Consider the following 26643-nt stretch of genomic DNA (forward strand, 5'->3'; position numbering starts at 1 on the left):
GGGTGAGTCTGTGTGTGTGTGTGTGTGTGTGCGCGTGTGCGCGCGCGCGTGCGTGCGTGCGTGTGCGAGCGAGCGCCCGCGCGTGCGAGCGCGCCCGGGTGTGTCTGTGTGTGGGGGAGTGGATTTGCTCCTGGTGGTGGCGGGGTGTGTCTGGGTTTCTCTCAGCCCCTCTCACCCGGGATCAGGCCGCCGCCTCTAGTGGCAGCCCGGGGCAAAGCGGGGCCACCCCCCCAGACCCGCTACCCGCCCCCGCGCCCTCTTGCCCACCGGCCGGACGGGCCTTGGTCGGGACACGCGACCGTGCTGGGGGCGTTGGGAGAGAAAGGCCCCGCGCGGCCCGGCCGGCTGGTCGCCCTTGGCCAGCCCTGACGGCTCTGGGGGTTGGGGCAAGAGGGGGCCACGCGGGAGCGCCTGAGCGGCGAGGGACCCAAAACGCCACCTCCGCGGCAGGGCGGAGGACCAGGAGTGGGTCCCGGGATCGTGGGCCCTGGGCCCTGACGCCTCGGAGCACTCCCTGTTCCGAGCGAGCCCCATGTGGTGGAAGCTCGGGAGCTGGGGAGCCGGGGGAAGGCCGCGTGCGAGGGGCTCGGGGATCCCCGATCCGAGCCCCGCGGCCCCGGGCTGGCGGTGACGGCTGCAATCCGGCGGGCATGGCTGGGCCGGGCTCTTGGGGCAGCCAGGCGCCTGTCTCGGCGTCTACGGCCATACCACCCTGAACGCGCCCGATCTCGTCTGATCTCGGAAGCTAAGCAGGGTCGGGCCTGGTTAGTACTTGGATGGGAGACCGCCTGGGAATACCGGGTGCTGTAGGCTTTTTCTTTGGCTTTTTGCTTTTTCTTTCCTCTTCTTCCAGACGGAGTCTCGCTCTGCCGCCCAGGCTGGAGTGCAGCGGCACCATCTCGGCTCACTGCAAGCTCCGCCTCCCGGGTTCACGCCCTTCTCCGGCCCCAGCCTCCCGAGTAGCTGGGACTGCAGGCGCCCGCCACCACGCCCGGCTGATTTTTTTTCTATTTTGCGTAGAGACGGCGTCTCACCCTGTTAGCCGTGATGGTCTCTACCTCCTCACCTGGTGATCCACCCGCCTCGGCCTCCCACCCACAGTGCTGGGATTACAGGCGGGAGCCACCGCGCATGCCCGGCCTGCTGCAGGCTTTTTTGGCTTCCCCGCTGCCTCCCTTCCCCCTACGGTCACCATGCTCCCCAACCTCCCCTCGCTCTGCTCCCCCTTTATCGCCCACCTACACCTCCGCCGCAGCCCAGCCGGAGACCTCCTCCTGGGGGTCCGCCCCTACTACACGCCGGGCAGCAGCATCCCACCGCTTCCGCCTCGCCGCCGCCCCGCCAGGAGCCCGGCTCCAGCCTGGGAGGGCAGGGGGCCGGAGCCCAGAGCCGCAGGCGCGGGTCCCCTGCCGTTCGCGGTGCCTTCCCGCTCCCGGAACGCCCAGGCCATTCAATTCACCCACCGGGCGGCGCGCCGTCGTCGCAACCTTCCAAACCGGGGGAAGGGGCGGGCAGGGGCAGCGGGTGCCACAGGCGCCAGCCCAGACCTCGGCTCCGGAACGCACGGGCTGCTTCACCCGGGGGAAGGACATTGCTTCGCCAGCCACCAGGAAAACAGTCCCTGTGCACCCGGATTCCCAACGGCCCCCCACTTCGTGTCAACACCAGTCCCGAGGACACGCCAGAGACCCAGGCCTCCGGCCCCGCCCGGTGCCACGGCTCCCGCCAAACGGGCGGGCGGGCGCACTCTGCAAATCCCGGGGCCCGCCGCAAGGCACCCAGAGCACAGCGTGGTGCCAAGAAAGGAAGGAACCTACGAAACCCACCTCCAAAGCAAGCAATTCAGCCAAGTAAAAGCCCGTCTCAGCGCTCCGTTGGTCCTCTCACAGGGACCGCCTGGCCCCCGTGTTCTGGCGCAGCCCAAGCCCCCTCCACCCTATCCCGGCCTGCTCAAAAGGGCGCTGCCTACCGGAGCCGGGCGCTTCCTCTCGAAGGCTCTATCGCTCTCGCTCTCTAGCTCCCTCCGCCTCTCTCTTCTAGGTTTCCCCCTGGACCTCGCGCTACTTCTGTCGTCTTCCCTCTGTCTCTCTGTCTCTCTCTCTTTCTCTGTCCCTGTCTCTTTCTCAGCCTCTCTGTCTGTCTCCTTCCCTCTCCCCCTCCCCTGTCTCTCTCGATCGCTGTCTCTCTCCCTCCCTCGGTTTCTATCTCTCCATCCATCTCGTCCTTGCTCTCCTTCAAGCCGCGTGTGTGTGTGTACGTGTGTGTGTCTGTGTGTGTGTGTGTGTGTCTCAGTGGGTGAGTCTGTGTGTGTGTGTGTGTGTGTGTCTGCGTGGGTGAGTCTGTGTGTGTGTGTGTGTGCGCGCGTGCGTGCGTGTGCGAGCGAGCGCCGGCGCGTGCGAGCGCGCCCGGGTGTGTCTGTGTGTGGGGGAGTGGATTTGCTCCTGGTGGTGCCGGGGTGTGTCTGGGTTTCTCTCAGCCCCTCTCACCCGGGACCAGGCCGCCGCCTCTAGTGGCAGCCCGGGGCAAAGCGGGGCCACCCCCCCGACCCGCTACCCGCCCCCGCGCCCTCTTGCCCACCGGCCGGCCGGGCCTTGGTCGGGACACGCGACCGTGCTGGGGGCGTTGGGAGAGAAAGGCCCCGCGAGGCCCGGCCGGCTGGTCGCCCTTGGCCAGCCCTGACGGCTCTGGGTGGGTGGGGCAAGTGGGGGCCTCGCGGGAGCGCCTGAGCGGCGAGGGACCCAAAACGCCACCTCCGCGGCAGGGCGGAGGACCAGGAGGGGGTCCCGGGATCGTGGGCCCTGGGCCCTGACGCCTCGGAGCACTCCCTGTTCCGAGCGGGCCCCATGTGGTGGAAGCTCGGGAGCTGGGGAGCCGGGGGAAGGCCGCGGGCGAGCGGCTCGGGGGTCCCCGATCCGAGCCCCGCGGCCCCGGGCTGGCGGTGACGGCTGCAATCCGGCGGGCATGGCTGGGCCGGGCTCTTGGGGCAGCCAGGCGCCTGTCTCGGCGTCTACGGCCATACCACCCTGAACGCGCCCGATCTCGTCTGATCTCGGAAGCTAAGCAGGGTCGGGCCTGGTTAGTACTTGGATGGGAGACCGCCTGGGAATACCGGGTGCTGTAGGCTTTTTCTTTCCTCTTCTTCCAGACGGAGTCTCGCTCTGCCGCCCAGGCTGGAGTGCAGCGGCGCCATCTCGGCTCACTGCAAGCTCCGCCTCCCGGGTTCACGCCCTTCTCCGGCCCCAGCCTCCCGAGTAGCTGGGACTGCAGGCGCCCGCCACCACGCCCGGCTGATTTTTTTTCTATTTTGCGTAGAGACGGGGTTTCACCCTGTTAGCCGGGATGGTCTCTACCTCCTCACCTGGTGATCCACCCGCCTCGGCCTCCCACCCACAGTGCTGGGATTACAGGCGGGAGCCACCGCGCCCGCCCGGCCTCCTGCAGGCTTTTTTGGCTTCCCCGCTGCCTCCCTTCCCCCTACGGTCACCATGCTCCCCAACCTCCCCTCGCTCTGCTCCCCCTTTATCGCCCACCTACACCTCCGCCGCAGCCCAGCCGGAGACCTCCTCCTGGGGGTCCGCCCCTATTACACGCCGGGCAGCAGCATCCCACCGCTTCCGCCTCGCCGCCGCCCCGCCAGGAGCCCGGCTCCAGCCTGGGAGGGCAGGGGGCCGGAGCCCAGAGCCGCAGGCGCGGGTCCCCTGCCGTTCGCGGTGCCTTCCCGCTCCCGGAACGCCCAGGCCATTCAATTCACCCACCGGGCGGCGCGCCGTCGTCGCAACCTTCCAAACCGGGGGAAGGGGCGGGCAGGGGCAGCGGGTGCCACAGGCGCCAGCCCAGACCTCGGCTCCGGAACGCACGGGCTGCTTCACCCGGGGGAAGGACATTGCTTCGCCAGCCACCAGGAAAACAGTCCCTGTGCACCCGGATTCCCAACGGCCCCCCACTTCGTGTCAACACCAGTCCCGAGGACACGCCAGAGACCCAGGCCTCCGGCCCCGCCCGGTGCCACGGCTCCCGCCAAACGGGCGGGCGGGCGCACTCTGCAAATCCCGGGGCCCGCCGCAAGGCACCCAGAGCACAGGGTGGTGCCAAGAAAGGAAGGAACCTACGAAACCCACCTCCAAAGCAAGCAATTCAGCCAAGTAAAAGCCCGTCTCAGCGCTCCGTTGGTCCTCTCACAGGGACCGCCTGGCCCCCGTGTTCTGGCGCAGCCCAAGCCCCCTCCACCCTATCCCGGCCTGCTCAAAAGGGCGCTGCCTACCGGAGCCGGGCGCTTCCTCTCGAAGGCTCTATCGCTCTCGCTCTCTAGCTCCCTCCGCCTCTCTCTTCTAGGTCTCCCCCTGGACCTCGCGCTACTTCTGTCGTCTTCCCTCTGTCTCTCTGTCTCTCTCTCTTTCTCTGTCCCTGTCTCTTTCTCAGCCTCTCTGTCTGTCTCCTTCCCTCTCCCCCTCCCCTGTCTCTCTCGATCGCTGTCTCTCTCCCTCCCTCGGTTTCTATCTCTCCATCCATCTCGTCCTTGCTCTCCTTCAAGCCGCGTGTGTGTGTGTACGTGTGTGTGTGTCCGTGTGTGTGTGTGTGTGTGTCTCAGTGGGTGAGTCTGTGCGTGTGTGTGTGTGTGTGTCTGAGTGGGTGAGTCTGTGTGTGTGTGTGTGTGTGCGCGCGTGCGTGCGTGTGCGAGCGAGCGCCCGCGCGTGCGAGCGCGCCCGGGTGTGTCTGTGTGTGGGGGAGTGGATTTGCTCCTGGTGGTGGCGGGGTGTGTCTGGGTTTCTCTCAGCCCCTCTCACCCGGGATCAGGCCGCCGCCTCTAGTGGCAGCCCGGGGCAAAGCGGGGCCAGCCCCCCGACCCGCTACCCGCCCCCGCGCCCTCTTGCCCACCGGCCGGACGGGCCTTGGTCGGGACACGCGACCGTGCTGGGGGCGTTGGGAGAGAAAGGCCCCGCGCGGCCCGACCGGCTGGTCGCCCTTGGCCAGCCCTGACGGCTCCGGGTGTGTGGGGCAAGAGGGGGCCTCGCGGGAGCGCCTGAGCCGCGAGGGATCCAAAACGCCACCTCCGCGGCAGGGAGGAGGACCAGGAGGGGGTCCCGGGATCGTGGGCCATGGGCCCTGACTCCTCGGAGCACTCCCTGTTCCGAGCGGGCCCCATGTGGTGGAAGCTCGGGAGCTGGGGAGCCGGGGGAAGGCCGCGGGCGAGGGGCTCGGGGGTCCCCGATCCGAGCCCCGCGGCCCCGGGCTGCCGGTGACGGCTGCAATCCGGCGGGCATGGCTGGGCCGGGCTCTTGGGGCAGCCAGGCGCCTGTCTCGGCGTCTACGGCCATACCACCCTGAACGCGCCCGATCTCGTCTGATCTCGGAAGGTAAGCAGGGTCGGGCCTGGTTAGTACTTCGATGGGAGACCGCCTGGGAATACCGGGTGCTGTAGGCATTTTCTTTGGCTTTTTGCTTTTTCTTTCCTCTTCTTCCAGACGGAGTCTCGCTGTGTCGCCCAGGCTGGAGTGCAGCGGCGCCATCTCGGCTCACTGCAAGCTCCGCCTCCCGGGTTCACGCCCTTCTCCGGCCCCAGCCTCCCGAGTAGCTGGGACTGCAGGCGCCCGCCACCACGCCCGGCTGATTTTTTTCTATTTTGCGTAGAGACGGGGTTTCACCCTGTTAGCCGGGATGGTCTCCACCTCCTCACCTGGTGATCCACCCGCCTCGGCCTCCCACCCACAGTGCTGGGATTACAGGCGGGAGACCCCGCGCCTGCCCGGCCTGCTGAAGGCTTTTTTGGCTTCCCCGCTGCCTCCCTTCCCCCTACAGTCGCCATGCTCCCCAACCTCCCCTCGCTCTGCTCCCCCTTTATCGCCCACCTACACCTCCGCCGCAGCCCAGCCGGGGACCTCCTCCTGGGGGTCCGCCCCTACTACACGCCGGGCAGCAGCATCCCACCGCTTCCGCCTCGCCGCCGCCCCGCCAGGAGCCCGGCTCCAGCCTGGGAGGGCAGGGGGCCGGACCCCAGAGCTGCAGGCGCGGGTCCCCTGCCGTTCGCGGTGCCTTCCCGCTCCCGGAACGCCCAGGCCATTCAATTCACCCACCGGGCGGCGCGCCGTCGTCGCAACCTTCCAAACCGGGGGAAGGGGCGGGCAGGGGCAGCGGGTGCCACAGGCGCCAGCCCAGACCTCGGCTCCGGAACGCACGGGCTGCTTCACCCGGGGGAAGGACATTGCTTCGCCAGCCACCAGGAAAACAGTCCCTGTGCACCCGGATTCCCAACGGCCCCCCACTTCGTGTCAACACCAGTCCCGAGGACACGCCAGAGACCCAGGCCTCCGGCCCCGCCCGGTGCCACGGCTCCCGCCAAACGGGCGGGCGGGCGCACTCTGCAAATCCCGGGGCCCGCCGCAAGGCACCCAGAGCACAGGGTGGTGCCAAGAAAGGAAGGAACCTACGAAACCCACCTCCAAAGCAAGCAATTCAGCCAAGTAAAAGCCCGTCTCAGCGCTCCGTTGGTCCTCTCACAGGGACCGCCTGGCCCCCGTGTTCTGGCGCAGCCCAAGCCCCCTCCACCCTATCCCGGCCTGCTCAAAAGGGCGCTGCCTACCGGAGCCGGGCGCTTCCTCTCGAAGGCTCTATCGCTCTCGCTCTCTAGCTCCCTCCGCCTCTCTCTTCTAGGTTTCCCCCTGGACCTCGCGCTACTTCTGTCGTCTTCCCTCTGTCTCTCTGTCTCTCTCTCTTTCTCTGTCCCTGTCTCTTTCTCAGCCTCTCTGTCTGTCTCCTTCCCTCTCCCCCTCCCCTGTCTCTCTCGATCGCTGTCTCTCTCCCTCCCTCGGTTTCTATCTCTCCATCCATCTCGTCCTTGCTCTCCTTCAAGCCGCGTGTGTGTGTGTACGTGTGTGTGTGTCTGTGTGTGTGTGTGTGCGTCTGAGTGGGTGAGTCTGTGTGTGTGTGTGTGTGCGTGTGCGCGCGCGCGTGCGTGCGTGCGTGTGCGAGCGAGCGCTCGCGCGTGCGAGCGCGCCCGGGTGTGTCTGTGTGTGGGGGAGTGGATTTGCTCCTGGTGGTGCCGGGGTGTGTCTGGGTTTCTCTCAGCCCCTCTCACCCGGGATCAGGCCGCCGCCTCTAGTGGCAGCCCGGGGCAAAGCGGGGCCACCCCCCCGACCCGCTACCCGCCCCCGCGCCCTCTTGCCCACCGGCCGGCCGGGCCCTGGTCGGGACACGCGACCGTGCTGGGGGCGTTGGGAGAGAAAGGCCCCGCGAGGCCCGGCCGGCTGGTCGCCCTTGGCCAGCCCTGACGGCTCTGGGTGGGTGGGACAAGAGGGGGCCTCGCGGGAGCGCCTGAGCGGCGAGGGACCCAAAACGCCACCTCCGCGGCAGGGCGAAGGACCAGGAGGGGGTCCCGGGATCCTGGGCCCTGGGCCCTGACGCCTCGGAGCACTCCCTGTTCCGAGCGGGCCCCATGTGGTGGAAGCTCGGGAGCTGGGGAGCCGGGGGAAGGCCGCGGGCGAGCGGCTCGGGGGTCCCCGATCCGAGCCCCGCGGCCCCGGCAGGCGGTGACGGCTGCAATCCGGCGGGCATGGCTGGGCCGGGCTCTTGGGGCAGCCAGGCGCCTGTCTCGGCGTCTACGGCCATACCACCCTGAACGCGCCCGATCTCGTCTGATCTCGGAAGCTAAGCAGGGTCGGGCCTGGTTAGTACTTGGATGGGAGACCGCCTGGGAATTCCGGGTGCTGTAGGCTTTTTCTTTCCTCTTCTTCCAGACGGAGTCTCGCTCTGCCGCCCAGGCTGGAGTGCAGCGGCGCCATCTCGGCTCACTGCAAGCTCCGCCTCCCGGGTTCACGCCCTTCTCCGGCCCCAGCCTCCCGAGTAGCTGGGACTGCAGGCGCCCGCCACCACGCCCGGCTGATTTTTTTTCTATTTTGCGTAGAGACGGGGTTTCACCCTGTTAGCCGGGATGGTCTCCACCTCTCACCTGGTGATCCACCCGCCTCGGCCTCCCACCCACAGTGCTGGGATTACAGGCGGGAGCCACCGCGCCCGCCCGGCCTGCTGCAGGCTTTTTTGGCTTCCCCGCTGCCTCCCTTCCCCCTACAGTCGCCATGCTCCCGAACCTCCCCTCGCTCTGCTCCCCCTTTATCGCCCACCTACACCTCCGCCGCAGCCCAGCCGGAGACCTCCTCCTGGGGGTCCGCCCCTACTACACGCCGGGCAGCAGCATCCCACCGCTTCCGCCTCGCCGCCGCCCCGCCAGGAGCCCGGCTCCAGCCTGGGAGGGCAGGGGGCCGGACCCCAGAGCCGCAGGCACGGGTCCCCTGCCGTTCGCGGTGCCTTCCCGCTCCCGGAACGCCCAGGCCATTCAATTCACCCACCGGGCGGCGCGCCGTCGTCGCAACCTTCCAAACCGGGGGAAGGGGCGGTCAGGGGCAGCGGGTGCCACAGGCGCCAGCCCAGACCTCGGCTCCGGAACGCACGGGCTGCTTCACCCGGGGGAAGGACATTGCTTCGCCAGCCACCAGGAAAACAGTACCTGTGCACCCGGATTCCCAACGGCCCCCCACTTCGTGTCAACACCAGTCCCGAGGACACGCCAGAGACCCAGGCCTCCGGCCCCGCCCGGTGCCACGGCTCCCGCCAAACGGGCGGGCGGGCGCACTCTGCAAATCCCGGGGCCCGCCGCAAGGCACCCAGAGCACAGGGTGGTGCCAAGAAAGGAAGGAACCTACGAAACCCACCTCCAAAGCAAGCAATTCAGCCAAGTAAAAGCCCGTCTCAGCGCTCCGTTGGTCCTCTCACAGGGACCGCCTGGCCCCCGTGTTCTGGCGCAGCCCAAGCCCCCTCCACCCTATCCCGGCCTGCTCAAAAGGGCGCTGCCTACTGGAGCCGGGCGCTTCCTCTCGAAGGCTCTATCGCTCTCGCTCTCTAGCTCCCTCCGCCTCTCTCTTCTAGGTTTCCCCCTGGACCTCGCGCTACTTCTGTCGTCTTCCCTCTGTCTCTCTGTCTCTCTCTCTTTCTCTGTCCCTGTCTCTTTCTCAGCCTCTCTGTCTGTCTCCTTCCCTCTCCCCCTCCCCTGTCTCTCTCGATCGCTGTCTCTCTCCCTCCCTCGGTTTCTATCTCTCCATCCATCTCGTCCTTGCTCTCCTTCAAGCCGCGTGTGTGTGTGTACGTGTGTGTGTGTCTGTGTGTGTGTGTGTGCGTCTGAGTGGGTGAGTCTGTGTGTGTGTGTGTGTGTGCGCGTGTGCGCGCGCGCGTGCGTGCGTGCGTGTTCGAGCGAGCGCCCGCGCGTGCGAGCGCGCCCGGGTGTGTCTGTGTGTGGGGGAGTGGATTTGCTCCTGGTGGTGGCGGGGTGTGTCTGGGTTTCTCTCAGCCCCTCTCACCCGGGATCAGGCCGCCGCCTCTAGTGGCAGCCCGGGGCAAAGCGGGGCCACCCCCCCGACCCGCTACCCGCCCCCGCGCCCTCTTGCCCACCGGCCGGACGGGCCTTGGTCGGGACACGCGACCGTGCTGGGGGCTTTGGGAGAGAAAGGCCCCGCGAGGCCCGGCCGGCTGGTCGCCCTTGGCCAGCCCTGACGGCTCTGGGTGGGTGGGGCAAGAGGGGGCCTCGCGGGAGCGCCTGAGCGGCGAGGGACCCAAAACGCCACCTCCGCGGCAGGGGGGAGGACCAGGAGGGGGTCCTGGGATCGTGGGCCCTGAGCCCTGACGCCTCGGAGCACTCCCTGTTCCGAGCGGGCCCCATGTGGTGGAAGCTCGGGAGCTGGGGAGCCGGGGGAAGGCCGCGGGCGAGCGGCTCGGGGGTCCCCGATCCGAGCCCCGCGGCCCCGGCAGGCGGTGACGGCTGCAATCCGGCGGGCATGGCTGGGCCGGGCTCTTGGGGCAGCCAGGCGCCTGTGTCGGCGTCTACGGCCATACCACCCTGAACGCGCCTGATCTCGTCTGATCTCGGAAGCTAAGCAGGGTCGGGCCTTGTTAGTACTTGGATGGGAGACCGCCTGGGAATACCGGGTGCTGTAGGCTTTTTCTTTCCTCTTCTTCCAGACGGAGTCTCGATCTGCCGCCCAGGCTGGAGTGCAGCGGCGCCATCTCGGCTCACTGCAAGCTCCGCCTCCCGGGTTCACGCCCTTCTCCGGCCCCAGCCTCCCGAGTAGCTGGGACTGCAGGCGCCCGCCACCACGCCCGGCTGATTTTTTTTCTATTTTGCATAGAGACGGGGTTTCACCCTGTTAGCCGGGATGGTCTCTACCTCCTCACCTGGTGATCCACCCGCCTCGGCCTCCCACCCACAGTGCTGGGATTACAGGCGGGAGCCACCGCGCCCGCCCGGCCTGCTGCAGGCTTTTTTGGCTTCCCCGCTGCCTCCCTTCCCCCTACGGTCACCATGCTCCCCAACCTCCCCTCGCTCTGCTCCCCCTTTATCGCCCACCTACACCTCCGCCGCAGCCCAGCCGGAGACCTCCTCCTGGGGGTCCGCCCCTACTACACGCCGGGCAGCAGCATCCCACCGCTTCCGCCTCGCCGCCGCCCCGCCAGGAGCCCGGCTCCAGCCTGGGAGGGCAGGGGGCCGGACCCCAGAGCCGCAGGCGCGGGTCCCCTGCCGTTCGCGGTGCCTTCCCGCTCCCGGAACGCCCAGGCCATTCAATTCACCCACCGGGCGGCGCGCCGTCGTCGCAACCTTCCAAAGCGGGGGAAGGGGCGGGCAGGGGCAGCGGGTGCCACAGGCGCCAGCCCAGACCTCGGCTCCGGAACGCACGGGCTGCTTCACCCGGGGGAAGGACATTGCTTCGCCAGCCACCAGGAAAACAGTCCCTGTGCACCCGGATTCCCAACGGCCCCCCACTTCGTGTCAACACCAGTCCCGAGGACACGCCAGAGACCCAGGCCTCCGGCCCCGCCCGGTGCCACGGCTCCCGCCAAACGGGCGGGCGGGCGCACTCTGCAAATCCCGGGGCCCGCCGCAAGGCACCCAGAGCACAGGGTGGTGCCAAGAAAGGAAGGAACCTACGAAACCCACCTCCAAAGCAAGCAATTCAGCCAAGTAAAAGCCCGTCTCAGCGCTCCGTTGGTCCTCTCACAGGGACCGCCTGGCCCCCGTGTTCTGGCGCAGCCCAAGCCCCCTCCACCCTATCCCGGCCTGCTCAAAAGGGCGCTGCCTACCGGAGCCGGGTGCTTCCTCTCGAAGGCTCTATCGCTCTCGCTCTCTAGCTCCCTCCGCCTCTCTCTTCTAGGTTTCCCCCTGGACCTCGCGCTACTTCTGTCGTCTTCCCTCTGTCTCTCTGTCTCTCTCTCTTTCTCTGTCCCTGTCTCTTTCTCAGCCTCTCTGTCTGTCTCCTTCCCTCTCCCCCTCCCCTGTCTCTCTCGATCGCTGTCTCTCTCCCTCCCTCGGTTTCTATCTCTCCATCCATCTCGTCCTTGCTCTCCTTCAAGCCGCGTGTGTGTGTGTACGTGTGTGTGTGTCTGTGTGTGTGTGTGTGCGTCTGAGTGGGTGAGTCTGTGTGTGTGTGTGTGTGTGTGCGCGTGTGCGCGCGCGCGTGCGTGCGTGCGTGTGCGAGAGAGCGCCCGCGCGTGCGAGCGCGCCCGGGTGTGTCTGTGTGTGGGGGAGTGGATTTGCTCCTGGTGGTGGCGGGGTGTGTCTGGGTTTCTCTCAGCCCCTCTCACCCGGGATCAGGCCGCCGCCTCTAGTGGCAGCCCGGGGCAAAGCGGGGCCACCCCCCCCGACCCGCTACCCGCCCCCGCGCCCTCTTGCCCACCGGCCGGACGGGCCTTGGTCGGGACACGCGACCGTGCTGGGGGCGTTGGGAGAGAAAGGCCCCGCGCGGCCCGGCCGGCTGGTCGCCCTTGGCCAGCCCTGACGGCTCTGGGGGGGTGGGGCAAGAGGGGGCCTCGCGGGAGCGCCTGAGCGGCGAGGGACCCAAAACGCCACCTCCGCGGCAGGGCGGAGGACCAGGAGTGGGTCCCGGGATCGTGGGCCCTGGGCCCTGACGCCTCGGAGCACTCCCTGTTCCGAGCGAGCCCCATGTGGTGGAAGCTCGGGAGCTGGGGAGCCGGGGGAAGGCCGCGGGCGAGGGGCTCGGGGGTCCCCGATCCGAGCCCCGCGGCCCCGGGCTGGCGGTGACGGCTGCAATCCGGCGGGCATGGCTGGGCCGGGCTCTTGGGGCAGCCAGGCGCCTGTCTCAGCGTCTACGGCCATACCACCCTGAACGCGCCCGATCTCGTCTGATCTCGGAAGCTAAGCAGGGTCGGGCCTGGTTAGTACTTGGATGGGAGACCGCCTGGGAATACCGGGTGCTGTAGGCTTTTTCTTTGGCTTTTTGCTTTTTCTTTCCTCTTCTTCCAGACGGAGTCTCGCTCTGCCGCCCAGGCTGGAGTGCAGCGGCACCATCTCGGCTCACTGCAAGCTCCGCCTCCCGGGTTCACGCCCTTCTCCGGCCCCAGCCTCCCGAGTAGCTGGGACTGCAGGCGCCCGCCACCACGCCCGGCTGATTTTTTTTCTATTTTGCGTAGAGACGGCGTCTCACCCTGTTAGCCGTGATGGTCTCTACCTCCTCACCTGGTGATCCACCCGCCTCGGCCTCCCACCCACAGTGCTGGGATTACAGGCGGGAGCCACCGCGCATGCCCGGCCTGCTGCAGGCTTTTTTGGCTTCCCCGCTGCCTCCCTTCCCCCTACGGTCACCATGCTCCCCAACCTCCCCTCGCTCTGCTCCCCCTTTATCGCCCACCTACACCTCCGCCGCAGCCCAGCCGGAGACCTCCTCCTGGGGGTCCGCCCCTACTACACGCCGGGCAGCAGCATCCCACCGCTTCCGCCTCGCCGCCGCCCCGCCAGGAGCCCGGCTCCAGCCTGGGAGGGCAGGGGGCCGGAGCCCAGAGCCGCAGGCGCGGGTCCCCTGCCGTTCGCGGTGCCTTCCCGCTCCCGGAACGCCCAGGCCATTCAATTCACCCACCGGGCGGCGCGCCGTCGTCGCAACCTTCCAAACCGGGGGAAGGGGCGGGCAGGGGCAGCGGGTGCCACAGGCGCCAGCCCAGACCTCGGCTCCGGAACGCACGGGCTGCTTCACCCGGGGGAAGGACATTGCTTCGCCAGCCACCAGGAAAACAGTCCCTGTGCACCCGGATTCCCAACGGCCCCCCACTTCGTGTCAACACCAGTCCCGAGGACACGCCAGAGACCCAGGCCTCCGGCCCCGCCCGGTGCCACGGCTCCCGCCAAACGGGCGGGCGGGCGCACTCTGCAAATCCCGGGGCCCGCCGCAAGGCACCCAGAGCACAGGGTGGTGCCAAGAAAGGAAGGAACCTACGAAACCCACCTCCAAAGCAAGCAATTCAGCCAAGTAAAAGCCCGTCTCAGCGCTCCGTTGGTCCTCTCACAGGGACCGCCTGGCCCCCGTGTTCTGGCGCAGCCCAAGCCCCCTCCACCCTATCCCGGCCTGCTCAAAAGGGCGCTGCCTACCGGAGCCGGGCGCTTCCTCTCGAAGGCTCTATCGCTCTCGCTCTCTAGCTCCCTCCGCCTCTCTCTTCTAGGTTTCCCCCTGGACCTCGCGCTACTTCTGTCGTCTTCCCTCTGTCTCTCTGTCTCTCTCTCTTTCTCTGTCCCTGTCTCTTTCTCAGCCTCTCTGTCTGTCTCCTTCCCTCTCCCCCTCCCCTGTCTCTCTCGATCGCTGTCTCTCTCCCTCCCTCGGTTTCTATCTCTCCATCCATCTCGTCCTTGCTCTCCTTCAAGCCGCGTGTGTGTGTGTACGTGTGTGTGTGTCCGTGTGTGTGTGTGTGTGCGTCTCAGTGGGTGAGTCTGTGTGTGTGTGTGTGTGTGTCTGAGTGGGTGAGTCTGTGTGTGTGTGTGTGCGCGCGTGCGTGCGTGTGCGAGCGAGCGCCCGCGCGTGCGAGCGCGCCCGGGTGTGTCTGTGTGTGGGGGAGTGGATTTGCTCCTGGTGGTGGCGGGGTGTGTCTGGGTTTCTCTCAGCCCCTCTCACCCGGGATCAGGCCGCCGCCTCTAGTGGCAGCCCGGGGCAAAGCGGGGCCAGCCCCCCGACCCGCTACCCGCCCCCGCGCCCTCTTGCCCACCGGCCGGACGGGCCTTGGTCGGGACACGCGACCGTGCTGTGGGCGTTGGGAGAGAAAGGCCCCGCGCGGCCCGACCGGCTGGTCGGCCTTGGCCAGCCCTGACGGCTCCGGGTGGGTGGGGCAAGAGTGGGCCTCGCGGGAGCGCCTGAGCGGCGAGGGATCCAAAACGCCACCTCCGCGGCAGGGCGGAGGACCAGGAGGGGGTCCCGGGATCGTGGGCCATGGGCCCTGACTCCTCGGAGCACTCCCTGTTCCGAGCGGGCCCCATGTGGTGGAAGCTCGGGAGCTGGGGAGCCGGGGGAAGGCCGCGGGCGAGGGGCTCGGGGGTCCCCGATCCGAGCCCCGCGGCCCCGGGCTGCCGGTGACGGCTGCAATCCGGCGGGCATGGCTGGGCCGGGCTCTTGGGGCAGCCAGGCGCCTGTCTCGGCGTCTACGGCCATACCACCCTGAACGCGCCCGATCTCGTCTGATCTCGGAAGGTAAGCAGGGTCCGGCCTGGTTAGTACTTGGATGGGAGACCGCCTGGGAATACCGGGTGCTGTAGGCTTTTTCTTTCCTCTTCTTCCAGACGGAGTCTCGCTCTGCCGCCCAGGCTGGAGTGCAGCGGCGCCATCTCGGCTCACTGCAAGCTCCGCCTCCCGGGTTCACGCCCTTCTCCGGCCCCAGCCTCCCGAGTAGCTGGGACTGCAGGCGCCCGCCACCACGCCCGGCTGATTTTTTTTCTATTTTGCGTAGAGACGGGGTTTCACCCTGTTAGCCGGGATGGTCTCCACCTCCTCACCTGGTGATCCACCCGCCTCGGCCTCCCACCCACAGTGCTGGGATTACAGGCGGGAGCCACCGCGCCCGCCCGGCCTCCTGCAGGCTTTTTTGGCTTCCCCGCTGCCTCCCTTCCCCCTACGGTCGCCATGCTCCCCAACCTCCCCTCGCTCTGCTCCCCCTTTATCGCCCACCTACACCTCCGCCGCAGCCCAGCCGGGGACCTCCTCCTGGGGGTCCGCCCCTACTACACGCCGGGCAGCAGCATCCCACCGCTTCCGCCTCGCCGCCGCCCCGCCAGGAGCCCGGCTCCAGCCTGGGAGGGCAGGGGGCCGGACCCCAGAGCCGCAGGCGCGGGTCCCCTGCCGTTCGCGGTGCCTTCCCGCTCCCGGAACGCCCAGGCCATTCAATTCACCCACCGGGCGGCGCGCCGTCGTCAAAACCTTCCAAACCGGGGGAAGGGGCGGGCAGGGGCAGCGGGTGCCACAGGCGCCAGCCCAGACCTCGGCTCCGGAACGCACGGGCTGCTTCACCCGGGGGAAGGACATTGCTTCGCCAGCCACCAGGAAAACAGTCCCTGTGCACCCGGATTCCCAACGGCCCCCCACTTCGTGTCAACACCACTCCCGAGGACACGCCAGAGACCCAGGCCTCCGGCCCCGCCCGGTGCCACGGCTCCCGCCAAACGGGCGGGCGGGCGCACTCTGCAAATCCCGGGGCCCGCCGCAAGGCACCCAGAGCACAGGGTGGTGCCAAGAAAGGAAGGAACCTACGAAACCCACCTCCAAAGCAAGCAATTCAGCCAAGTAAAAGCCCGTCTCAGCGCTCCGTTGGTCCTCTCACAGGGACCGCCTGGCCCCCGTGTTCTGGCGCAGCCCAAGCCCCCTCCACCCTATCCCGGCCTGCTCAAAAGGGCGCTGCCTACCGGAGCCGGGCGCTTCCTCTCGAAGGCTCTATCGCTCTCGCTCTCTAGCTCCCTCCGCCTCTCTCTTCTAGGTTTCCCCCTGGACCTCGCGCTACTTCTGTCGTCTTCCCTCTGTCTCTCTGTCTGTCTCTCTTTCTCTGTCCCTGTCTCTTTCTCAGCCTCTCTGTCTGTCTCCTTCCCTCTCCCCCTCCCCTGTCTCTCTCGATCGCTGTCTCTCTCCCTCCCTCGGTTTCTATCTCTCCATCCATCTCGTCCTTGCTCTCCTTCAAGCCGCGTGTGTGTGTGTACGTGTGTGTGTGTCTGTGTGTGTGTGTGCGCGTCTGAGTGGGTGAGTCTGTGTGTGTGTGTGTGTGTGTGTGTGTGTGCGTGTGCGCGCGCGCGTCCGTGCGTGCGTGTGCGAGCGAGCGCCCGCGCGTGCGAGCGCGCCCGGCTGTGTCTGTGTGTGGGGGAGTGGATTTGCTCCTGGTGGTGGCGGGGTGTGTCTGGGTTTCTCTCAGCCCCTCTCACCCGGGATCAGGCCGCCGCCTCTAGTGGCAGCCCGGGGCAAAGCGGGGCCACCCCCCCGACCCGCTACCCGCCCCCGCGCCCTCTTGCCCACCGGCCGGACGGGCCTTGGTCGGGACACGCGACCGTGCTGGGGGCGTTGGGAGAGAAAGGCCCCGCGCGGCCCGGCCGGCTGGTCGCCCTTGGCCAGCCCTGACGGCTCTGGGTGGGTGGGGCAAGAGGGGGCCTCGCGGGAGCGCCTGAGCGGCGAGGGACCCAAAACGCCACCTCCGCGGCAGGGCGGAGGACCAGGAGGGGGTCCCGGGATCGTGGGCCCTGGCCCCTGACGCCTCGGAGCACTCCCTGTTCCGAGCGAGCCCCATGTGGTGGAAGCTCGGGAGCTGGGGAGCCGGGGGAAGGCCGCGGGCGAGCGGCTCGGGGGTCCCCTATCCGAGCCCCGCGGCCCCGGGCTGGCGGTGATGGCTGCAATCCGCCGGGCATGGGTGGGCCGGGCTCTTGGGGCAGCCAGGCGCCTGTCTCAGCGTCTACGGCCATACCACCCTGAACGCGCCCGATCTCGTCTGATCTCGGAAGCTAAGCAGGGTCGGGCCTGGTTAGTACTTGGATGGGAGACCGCCTGGGAATACCGGGTGCTGTAGGCTTTTTCTTTCCTCTTCTTCCAGACGGAGTCTCGCTCTGCCGCCCAGGCTGGAGTGCAGCGGCGCCATCTCGGCTCACTGCAAGCTCCGCCTCCCGGGTTCACGCCCTTCTCCGGCCCCAGCCTCCCGAGTAGCTGGGACTGCAGGCGCCCGCCACCACGCCCGGCTGATTTTTTTTCTATTTTGCGTAGAGACGGGGTTTCACCCTGTTAGCCGGGATGGTCTCTACCTCCTCACCTGGTGATCCACCCGCCTCGGCCTCCCACCCACAGTGCTGGGATTACAGGCGGGAGCCACCGCGCCCGCCCGGCCTCCTGCAGGCTTTTTTGGCTTCCCCGCTGCCTCCCTTCCCCCTACGGTCACCATGCTCCCCAACCTCCCCTCGCTCTGCTCCCCCTTTATCGCCCACCTACACCTCCGCCGCAGCCCAGCCGGAGACCTCCTCCTGGGGGTCCGCCCCTACTACACGCCGGGCAGCAGCATCCCACCGCTTCCGCCTCGCCGCCGCCCGGCCAGGAGCCCGGCTCCAGCCTGGGAGGCAGGGGGCCGGACCACAGAGCCGCAGGCGCGGGTCCCCTGCCGTTCGCGGTGCCTTCCCGCTCCCGGAACGCCCAGGCCATTCAATTCACCCACCGGGCGGCGCGCCGTCGTCGCAACCTTCCAAACCGGGGGAAGGGGCGGGCAGGGGCAGCGGGTGCCACAGGTGCCAGCCCAGACCTCGGCTCCGGAACGCACGGGCTGCTTCACCCGGGGGAAGGACATTGCTTCGCCAGCCACGAGGAAAACAGTCCCTGTGCACCCGGATTCCCAACGGCCCCCCACTTCGTGTCAACACCAGTCCCGAGGACACGCCAGAGACCCAGGCCTCCGGCCCCGCCCGGTGCCACGGCTCCCGCCAAACGGGCGGGCGGGCGCACTCTGCAAATCCCGGGGCCCGCCGCAAGGCACCCAGAGCACAGGGTGGTGCCAAGAAAGGAAGGAACCTACGAAACCCACCTCCAAAGCAAGCAATTCAGCCAAGTAAAAGCCCGTCTCAGCGCTCCGTTGGTCCTCTCACAGGGACCGCCTGGCCCCCGTGTTCTGGCGCAGCCCAAGCCCCCTCCACCCTATCCCGGCCTGCTCAAAAGGGCGCTGCCTACCGGAGCCGGGCGCTTCCTCTCGAAGGCTCTATCGCTCTCGCTCTCTAGCTCCCTCCGCCTCTCTCTTCTAGGTTTCCCCCTGGACCTCGCGCTACTTCTGTCGTCTTCCCTCTGTCTCTCTGTCTCTCTCTCTTTCTCTGTCCCTGTCTCTTTCTCAGCCTCTCTGTCTGTCTCCTTCCCTCTCCCCCTCCCCTGTCTCTCTCGATCGCTGTCTCTCTCCCTCCCTCGGTTTCTATCTCTCCATCCATCTCGTCCTTGCTCTCCTTCAAGCCGCGTGTGTGTGTGTACGTGTGTGTGTGTCTGTGTGTGTGTGTGTGCGTCTGAGTGGGTGAGTCTGTGTGTGTGTGTGTGTGTGTGCGCGTGTGCGCGCGCGCGTGCGTGCGTGCGTGTGCGAGCGAGCGCCCGCGCGTGCGAGCGCGCCCGGGTGTGTCTGTGTGTGGGGGAGTGGATTTGCTCCTGGTGGTGGCGGGGTGTGTCTGGGTTTCTCTCAGCCCCTCTCACCCGGGATCAGGCCGCCGCCTCTAGTGGCAGCCCGGGGCAAAGCGGGGCCACCCCCCCCGACCCGCTACCCGCCCCCGCGCCCTCTTGCCCACCGGCCGGACGGGCCTTGGTCGGGACACGCGACCGTGCTGGGGGCGTTGGGAGAGAAAGGCCCCGCGCGGCCCGGCCGGCTGGTCGCCCTTGGCCAGCCCTGACGGCTCTGGGGGGGTGGGGCAAGAGGGGGCCTCGCGGGAGCGCCTGAGCGGCGAGGGACCCAAAACGCCACCTCCGCGGCAGGGCGGAGGACCAGGAGTGGGTCCCGGGATCGTGGGCCCTGGGCCCTGACGCCTCGGAGCACTCCCTGTTCCGAGCGAGCCCCATGTGGTGGAAGCTCGGGAGCTGGGGAGCCGGGGGAAGGCCGCGGGCGAGGGGCTCGGGGGTCCCCGATCCGAGCCCCGCGGCCCCGGGCTGGCGGTGACGGCTGCAATCCGGCGGGCATGGCTGGGCCGGGCTCTTGGGGCAGCCAGGCGCCTGTCTCGGCGTCTACGGCCATACCACCCTGAACGCGCCCGATCTCGTCTGATCTCGGAAGCTAAGCAGGGTCGGGCCTGGTTAGTACTTGGATGGGAGACCGCCTGGGAATACCGGGTGCTGTAGGCTTTTTCTTTGGCTTTTTGCTTTTTCTTTCCTCTTCTTCCAGACGGAGTCTCGCTCTGCCGCCCAGGCTGGAGTGCAGCGGCGCCATCTCGGCTCACTGCAAGCTCCGCCTCCCGGGTTCACGCCCTTCTCCGGCCCCAGCCTCCCGAGTAGCTGGGACTGCAGGCGCCCGCCACCACGCCCGGCTGATTTTTTTTCTATTTTGCGTAGAGACGGGGTTTCACCCTGTTAGCCGGGATGGTCTCTACCTCCTCACCTGGTGATCCACCCGCCTCGGCCTCCCACCCACAGTGCTGGGATTACAGGCGGGAGCCACCGCGCCCGCCCGGCCTCCTGCAGGCTTTTTTGGCTTCCCCGCTGCCTCCCTTCCCCCTACGGTCACCATGCTCCCCAACCTCCCCTCGCTCTGCTCCCCCTTTATCGCCCACCTACACCTCCGCCGCAGCCCAGCCGGAGACCTCCTCCTGGGGGTCCGCCCCTACTACACGCCGGGCAGCAGCATCCCACCGCTTCCGCCTCGCCGCCGCCCGGCCAGGAGCCCGGCTCCAGCCTGGGAGGCAGGGGGCCGGACCACAGAGCCGCAGGCGCGGGTCCCCTGCCGTTCGCGGTGCCTTCCCGCTCCCGGAACGCCCAGGCCATTCAATTCACCCACCGGGCGGTGCGCCGTCGTCGCAACCTTCCAAACCGGGGGAAGGGGCGGGCAGGGGCAGCGGGTGCCACAGGCGCCAGCCCAGACCTCGGCTCCGGAACGCACGGGCTGCTTCACCCGGGGGAAGGACATTGCTTCGCCAGCCACCAGGAAAACAGTCCCTGTGCACCCGGATTCCCAACGGCCCCCCACTTCGTGTCAACACCAGTCCCGAGGACACGCCAGAGACCCAGGCCTCCGGCCCCGCCCGGTGCCACGGCTCCCGCCAAACGGGCGGGCGGGCGCACTCTGCAAATCCCGGGGCCCGCCGCAAGGCACCCAGAGCACAGGGTGGTGCCAAGAAAGGAAGGAACCTACGAAACCCACCTCCAAAGCAAGCAATTCAGCCAAGTAAAAGCCCGTCTCAGCGCTCCGTTGGTCCTCTCACAGGGACCGCCTGGCCCCCGTGTTCTGGCGCAGCCCAAGCCCCCTCCACCCTATCCCGGCCTGCTCAAAAGGGCGCTGCCTACCGGAGCCGGGCGCTTCCTCTCGAAGGCTCTATCGCTCTCGCTCTCTAGCTCCCTCCGCCTCTCTCTTCTAGGTTTCCCCCTGGACCTCGCGCTACTTCTGTCGTCTTCCCTCTGTCTCTCTGTCTCTCTCTCTTTCTCTGTCCCTGTCTCTTTCTCAGCCTCTCTGTCTGTCTCCTTCCCTCTCCCCCTCCCCTGTCTCTCTCGATCGCTGTCTCTCTCCCTCCCTCGGTTTCTATCTCTCCATCCATCTCGTCCTTGCTCTCCTTCAAGCCGCGTGTGTGTGTGTACGTGTGTGTGTGTCTGTGTGTGTGTGTGTGCGTCTGAGTGGGTGAGTCTGTGTGTGTGTGTGTGTGTGTGTGCGCGTGTGCGCGCGCGCGTGCGTGCGTGCGTGTGCGAGCGAGCGCCCGCGCGTGCGAGCGCGCCCGGGTGTGTCTGTGTGTGGGGGAGTGGATTTGCTCCTGGTGGTGGCGGGGTGTGTCTGGGTTTCTCTCAGCCCCTCTCACCCGGGATCAGGCCGCCGCCTCTAGTGGCAGCCCGGGGCAAAGCGGGGCCACCCCCCCCGACCCGCTACCCGCCCCCGCGCCCTCTTGCCCACCGGCCGGACGGGCCTTGGTCGGGACACGCGACCGTGCTGGGGGCGTTGGGAGAGAAAGGCCCCGCGCGGCCCGGCCGGCTGGTCGCCCTTGGCCAGCCCTGACGGCTCTGGGGGGGTGGGGCAAGAGGGGGCCTCGCGGGAGCGCCTGAGCGGCGAGGGACCCAAAACGCCACCTCCGCGGCAGGGCGGAGGACCAGGAGTGGGTCCCGGGATCGTGGGCCCTGGGCCCTGACGCCTCGGAGCACTCCCTGTTCCGAGCGAGCCCCATGTGGTGGAAGCTCGGGAGCTGGGGAGCCGGGGGAAGGCCGCGGGCGAGGGGCTCGGGGGTCCCCGATCCGAGCCCCGCGGCCCCGGGCTGGCGGTGACGGCTGCAATCCGGCGGGCATGGCTGGGCCGGGCTCTTGGGGCAGCCAGGCGCCTGTCTCGGCGTCTACGGCCATACCACCCTGAACGCGCCCGATCTCGTCTGATCTCAGAAGCTAAGCAGGGTCGGGCCTGGTTAGTACTTGGATGGGAGACCGCCTGGGAATACCGGGTGCTGTAGGCTTTTTCTTTGGCTTTTTGCTTTTTCTTTCCTCTTCTTCCAGACGGAGTCTCGCTCTGCCGCCCAGGCTGGAGTGCAGCGGCACCATCTCGGCTCACTGCAAGCTCCGCCTCCCGGGTTCACGCCCTTCTCCGGCCCCAGCCTCCCGAGTAGCTGGGACTGCAGGCGCCCGCCACCACGCCCGGCTGATTTTTTTTCTATTTTGCGTAGAGACGGCGTCTCACCCTGTTAGCCGTGATGGTCTCTACCTCCTCACCTGGTGATCCACCCGCCTCGGCCTCCCACCCACAGTGCTGGGATTACAGGCGGGAGCCACCGCGCATGCCCGGCCTGCTGCAGGCTTTTTTGGCTTCCCCGCTGCCTCCCTTCCCCCTACGGTCACCATGCTCCCCAACCTCCCCTCGCTCTGCTCCCCCTTTATCGCCCACCTACACCTCCGCCGCAGCCCAGCCGGAGACCTCCTCCTGGGGGTCCGCCCCTACTACACGCCGGGCAGCAGCATCCCACCGCTTCCGCCTCGCCGCCGCCCCGCCAGGAGCCCGGCTCCAGCCTGGGAGGGCAGGGGGCCGGAGCCCAGAGCCGCAGGCGCGGGTCCCCTGCCGTTCGCGGTGCCTTCCCGCTCCCGGAACGCCCAGGCCATTCAATTCACCCACCGGGCGGCGCGCCGTCGTCGCAACCTTCCAAACCGGGGGAAGGGGCGGGCAGGGGCAGCGGGTGCCACAGGCGCCAGCCCAGACCTCGGCTCCGGAACGCACGGGCTGCTTCACCCGGGGGAAGGACATTGCTTCGCCAGCCACCAGGAAAACAGTCCCTGTGCACCCGGATTCCCAACGGCCCCCCACTTCGTGTCAACACCAGTCCCGAGGACACGCCAGAGACCCAGGCCTCCGGCCCCGCCCGGTGCCACGGCTCCCGCCAAACGGGCGGGCGGGCGCACTCTGCAAATCCCGGGGCCCGCCGCAAGGCACCCAGAGCACAGGGTGGTGCCAAGAAAGGAAGGAACCTACGAAACCCACCTCCAAAGCAAGCAATTCAGCCAAGTAAAAGCCCGTCTCAGCGCTCCGTTGGTCCTCTCACAGGGACCGCCTGGCCCCCGTGTTCTGGCGCAGCCCAAGCCCCCTCCACCCTATCCCGGCCTGCTCAAAAGGGCGCTGCCTACCGGAGCCGGGCGCTTCCTCTCGAAGGCTCTATCGCTCTCGCTCTCTAGCTCCCTCCGCCTCTCTCTTCTAGGTTTCCCCCTGGACCTCGCGCTACTTCTGTCGTCTTCCCTCTGTCTCTCTGTCTCTCTCTCTTTCTCTGTCCCTGTCTCTTTCTCAGCCTCTCTGTCTCCTTCCCTCTCCCCCTCCCCTGTCTCTCTCGATCGCTGTCTCTCTCCCTCCCTCGGTTTCTATCTCTCCATCCATCTCGTCCTTGCTCTCCTTCAAGCCGCGTGTGTGTGTGTACGTGTGTGTGTGTCTGTGTGTGTGTGTGTGCGTCTGAGTAGGTGAGTCTGTGTGTGTGTGTGTGTGTGCGTGTGCGCGCGCGCGTGCATGCGTGCGTGTGCGGGCGAGCGCCCGCGCGTGCGAGCGCGCCCGGGTGTGTCTGTGTGTGGGGGAGTGGATTTGCTCCTGGTGGTGGCGGGGTGTGTCTGGGTTTCTCTCAGCCCCTCTCACCCGGGATCAGGCCGTCGCCTCTAGTGGCAGCCCGGGGCAAAGCGGGGCCACCCCTCCGACCCGGTACCCGCCCCCGCGCCCTCTTGCCCACCGGCCGGACGGGCCTTAGTCGGGACACGCGACCGTGCTGGGGGCGTTGGGAGAGAAAGGCCCCGCGCGGCCCGGCCTGCTGGTCGCTCTTGGCCAGCCCTGACGGCTCTGGGTGGGTGGGGCAAGAGGGGGCCTCGCGGGAGCGCCTGAGCGGCGAGGGACCCAAAACGCCACCTCCGCGGCAGGGCCGAGGACCAGGAGGGGGTCCCGGGATCGTGGGCCCTGGGCCCTGACGCCTCGGAGCACTCCCTGTTCCGAGCGAGCCCCATGTGGTGGAAGCTCGGGAGCTGGGGAGCCGGGGGAAGGCCGCGGGCGAGCGGCTCGGGGGTCCCCGATCCGAGCCCCGCGGCCCCGGGCTGGCGGTGACGGCTGCAATCCGGCGGGCATGGCTGGGCCGGGCTCTTGGGGCAGCCAGGCGCCTGTCTCGGCGTCTACGGCCATACCACCCTGAACGCGCCCGATCTCGTCTGATCTCGGAAGCTAAGCAGGGTCGGGCCTGGTTAGTACTTGGATGGGAGACCGCCTGGGAATACCGGGTGCTGTAGGCTTTTTCTTTGGCTTTTTGCTTTTTCTTTCCTCTTCTTCCAGACGGAGTCTCGCTCTGCCGCCCAGGCTAGAGTGCAGCGGCGCCATCTCGGCTCACTGGAAGCTCCGCCTCCCGGGTTCACGCCCTTCTCCGGCCCCAGCCTCCCGAGTAGCTGGGACTGCAGGCGCCCGCCACCACGCCCGGCTGATTTTTTTTCTATTTTGCATAGAGACGGGGTTTCACCCTGTTAGCCGGGATGGTCTCTACCTCCTCACCTGGTGATCCACCCGCCTCGGCCTCCCACCCACAGTGCTGGGATTACAGGCGGGAGCCACCGCGCCCGCCCGGCCTGCTGCAGGCTTTTTTGGCTTCCCCGCTGCCTCCCTTCCCCCTACGGTCACCATGCTCCCCAACCTCCCCTCGCTCTGCTCCCCCTTTATCGCCCACCTACACCTCCGCCGCAGCCCAGCCGGAGACCTCCTCCTGGGGGTCCGCCCCTACTACACGCCGGGCAGCAGCATCCCACCGCTTCCGCCTCGCCGCCGCCCCGCCAGGAGCCCGGCTCCAGCCTGGGAGGGCAGGGGGCCGGACCCCAGAGCCGCAGGCGCGGGTCCCCTGCCGTTCGCGGTGCCTTCCCGCTCCCGGAACGCCCAGGCCATTCAATTCACCCACCGGGCGGCGCGCCGTCGTCGCAACCTTCCAAAGCGGGGGAAGGGGCGGGCAGGGGCAGCGGGTGCCACAGGCGCCAGCCCAGACCTCGGCTCCGGAACGCACGGGCTGCTTCACCCGGGGGAAGGACATTGCTTCGCCAGCCACCAGGAAAACAGTCCCTGTGCACCCGGATTCCCAACGGCCCCCCACTTCGTGTCAACACCAGTCCCGAGGACACGCCAGAGACCCAGGCCTCCGGCCCCGCCCGGTGCCACGGCTCCCGCCAAACGGGCGGGCGGGCGCACTCTGCAAATCCCGGGGCCCGCCGCAAGGCACCCAGAGCACAGGGTGGTGCCAAGAAAGGAAGGAACCTACGAAACCCACCTCCAAAGCAAGCAATTCAGCCAAGTAAAAGCCCGTCTCAGCGCTCCGTTGGTCCTCTCACAGGGACCGCCTGGCCCCCGTGTTCTGGCGCAGCCCAAGCCCCCTCCACCCTATCCCGGCCTGCTCAAAAGGGCGCTGCCTACCGGAGCCGGGCGCTTCCTCTCGAAGGCTCTATCGCTCTCGCTCTCTAGCTCCCTCCGCCTCTCTCTTCTAGGTTTCCCCCTGGACCTCGCGCTACTTCTGTCGTCTTCCCTCTGTCTCTCTGTCTCTCTCTCTTTCTCTGTCCCTGTCTCTTTCTCAGCCTCTCTGTCTGTCTCCTTCCCTCTCCCCCTCCCCTGTCTCTCTCGATCGCTGTCTCTCTCCCTCCCTCGGTTTCTATCTCTCCATCCATCTCGTCCTTGCTCTCCTTCAAGCCGCGTGTGTGTGTGTACGTGTGTGTGTGTCTGTGTGTGTGTGTGTGCGTCTGAGTGGGTGAGTCTGTGTGTGTGTGTGTGTGTGTGCGCGTGTGCGCGCGCGCGTGCGTGCGTGCGTGTGCGAGCGAGCGCCCGCGCGTGCGAGCGCGCCCGGGTGTGTCTGTGTGTGGGGGAGTGGATTTGCTCCTGGTGGTGGCGGGGTGTGTCTGGGTTTCTCTCAGCCCCTCTCACCCGGGATCAGGCCGCCGCCTCTAGTGGCAGCCCGGGGCAAAGCGGGGCCACCCCCCCCGACCCGCTACCCGCCCCCGCGCCCTCTTGCCCACCGGCCGGACGGGCCTTGGTCGGGACACGCGACCGTGCTGGGGGCGTTGGGAGAGAAAGGCCCCGCGCGGCCCGGCCGGCTGGTCGCCCTTGGCCAGCCCTGACGGCTCTGGGGGGGTGGGGCAAGAGGGGGCCTCGCGGGAGCGCCTGAGCGGCGAGGGACCCAAAACGCCACCTCCGCGGCAGGGCGGAGGACCAGGAGTGGGTCCCGGGATCGTGGGCCCTGGGCCCTGACGCCTCGGAGCACTCCCTGTTCCGAGCGAGCCCCATGTGGTGGAAGCTCGGGAGCTGGGGAGCCGGGGGAAGGCCGCGGGCGAGGGGCTCGGGGGTCCCCGATCCGAGCCCCGCGGCCCCGGGCTGGCGGTGACGGCTGCAATCCGGCGGGCATGGCTGGGCCGGGCTCTTGGGGCAGCCAGGCGCCTGTCTCGGCGTCTACGGCCATACCACCCTGAACGCGCCCGATCTCGTCTGATCTCGGAAGCTAAGCAGGGTCGGGCCTGGTTAGTACTTGGATGGGAGACCGCCTGGGAATACCGGGTGCTGTAGGCTTTTTCTTTGGCTTTTTGCTTTTTCTTTCCTCTTCTTCCAGACGGAGTCTCGCTCTGCCGCCCAGGCTGGAGTGCAGCGGCACCATCTCGGCTCACTGCAAGCTCCGCCTCCCGGGTTCACGCCCTTCTCCGGCCCCAGCCTCCCGAGTAGCTGGGACTGCAGGCGCCCGCCACCACGCCCGGCTGATTTTTTTTCTATTTTGCGTAGAGACGGCGTCTCACCCTGTTAGCCGTGATGGTCTCTACCTCCTCACCTGGTGATCCACCCGCCTCGGCCTCCCACCCACAGTGCTGGGATTACAGGCGGGAGCCACCGCGCATGCCCGGCCTGCTGCAGGCTTTTTTGGCTTCCCCGCTGCCTCCCTTCCCCCTACGGTCACCATGCTCCCCAACCTCCCCTCGCTCTGCTCCCCCTTTATCGCCCACCTACACCTCCGCCGCAGCCCAGCCGGAGACCTCCTCCTGGGGGTCCGCCCCTACTACACGCCGGGCAGCAGCATCCCACCGCTTCCGCCTCGCCGCCGCCCCGCCAGGAGCCCGGCTCCAGCCTGGGAGGGCAGGGGGCCGGAGCCCAGAGCCGCAGGCGCGGGTCCCCTGCCGTTCGCGGTGCCTTCCCGCTCCCGGAACGCCCAGGCCA

At 68.2% G+C, this 26643-nt stretch overlaps 12 non-coding genes across 12 annotated transcripts; all 12 read left to right on the top strand.

Moving 5' to 3' along the window:
• Window positions 1–694: 694 nt before the first annotated feature.
• On the top strand, window positions 695–813 carry LOC129023521 (5S ribosomal RNA). Its single transcript, XR_008496828.1, has one exon. It is a non-coding gene; the product is annotated as a 5S ribosomal RNA (ribosomal RNA).
• A 2192-nt stretch (window positions 814–3005) lies between these two features.
• On the top strand, window positions 3006–3124 carry LOC129023559 (5S ribosomal RNA). Its single transcript, XR_008496842.1, has one exon. It is a non-coding gene; the product is annotated as a 5S ribosomal RNA (ribosomal RNA).
• Window positions 3125–5303: 2179 nt separating this feature from the next.
• LOC129022365 (5S ribosomal RNA) lies at window positions 5304–5422 on the top strand. Its single transcript, XR_008496391.1, has one exon. It is a non-coding gene; the product is annotated as a 5S ribosomal RNA (ribosomal RNA).
• Window positions 5423–7590: 2168 nt separating this feature from the next.
• LOC129022267 (5S ribosomal RNA) lies at window positions 7591–7709 on the top strand. The gene has a single exon (XR_008496327.1). It is a non-coding gene; the product is annotated as a 5S ribosomal RNA (ribosomal RNA).
• Window positions 7710–9862: 2153 nt separating this feature from the next.
• Window positions 9863–9981, top strand: LOC129022484 (5S ribosomal RNA). The gene has a single exon (XR_008496442.1). It is a non-coding gene; the product is annotated as a 5S ribosomal RNA (ribosomal RNA).
• A 2158-nt stretch (window positions 9982–12139) lies between these two features.
• LOC129023599 (5S ribosomal RNA) lies at window positions 12140–12258 on the top strand. Its single transcript, XR_008496857.1, has one exon. It is a non-coding gene; the product is annotated as a 5S ribosomal RNA (ribosomal RNA).
• A 2192-nt stretch (window positions 12259–14450) lies between these two features.
• Window positions 14451–14569, top strand: LOC129022499 (5S ribosomal RNA). The gene has a single exon (XR_008496449.1). It is a non-coding gene; the product is annotated as a 5S ribosomal RNA (ribosomal RNA).
• Window positions 14570–16732: 2163 nt separating this feature from the next.
• Window positions 16733–16851, top strand: LOC129023653 (5S ribosomal RNA). Its single transcript, XR_008496869.1, has one exon. It is a non-coding gene; the product is annotated as a 5S ribosomal RNA (ribosomal RNA).
• A 2157-nt stretch (window positions 16852–19008) lies between these two features.
• On the top strand, window positions 19009–19127 carry LOC129023727 (5S ribosomal RNA). The gene has a single exon (XR_008496882.1). It is a non-coding gene; the product is annotated as a 5S ribosomal RNA (ribosomal RNA).
• A 2178-nt stretch (window positions 19128–21305) lies between these two features.
• LOC129022372 (5S ribosomal RNA) lies at window positions 21306–21424 on the top strand. The gene has a single exon (XR_008496394.1). It is a non-coding gene; the product is annotated as a 5S ribosomal RNA (ribosomal RNA).
• A 2168-nt stretch (window positions 21425–23592) lies between these two features.
• LOC129023808 (5S ribosomal RNA) lies at window positions 23593–23711 on the top strand. Its single transcript, XR_008496934.1, has one exon. It is a non-coding gene; the product is annotated as a 5S ribosomal RNA (ribosomal RNA).
• A 2177-nt stretch (window positions 23712–25888) lies between these two features.
• On the top strand, window positions 25889–26007 carry LOC129023854 (5S ribosomal RNA). Its single transcript, XR_008496953.1, has one exon. It is a non-coding gene; the product is annotated as a 5S ribosomal RNA (ribosomal RNA).
• The last annotated feature ends 636 nt before the right edge of the window (window positions 26008–26643 follow it).

The sequence above is a fragment of the Pongo pygmaeus genome, chromosome 1 (assembly GCF_028885625.2).
Source record: "Pongo pygmaeus isolate AG05252 chromosome 1, NHGRI_mPonPyg2-v2.0_pri, whole genome shotgun sequence".
Lineage (NCBI taxonomy): Eukaryota > Metazoa > Chordata > Mammalia > Primates > Hominidae > Pongo > Pongo pygmaeus.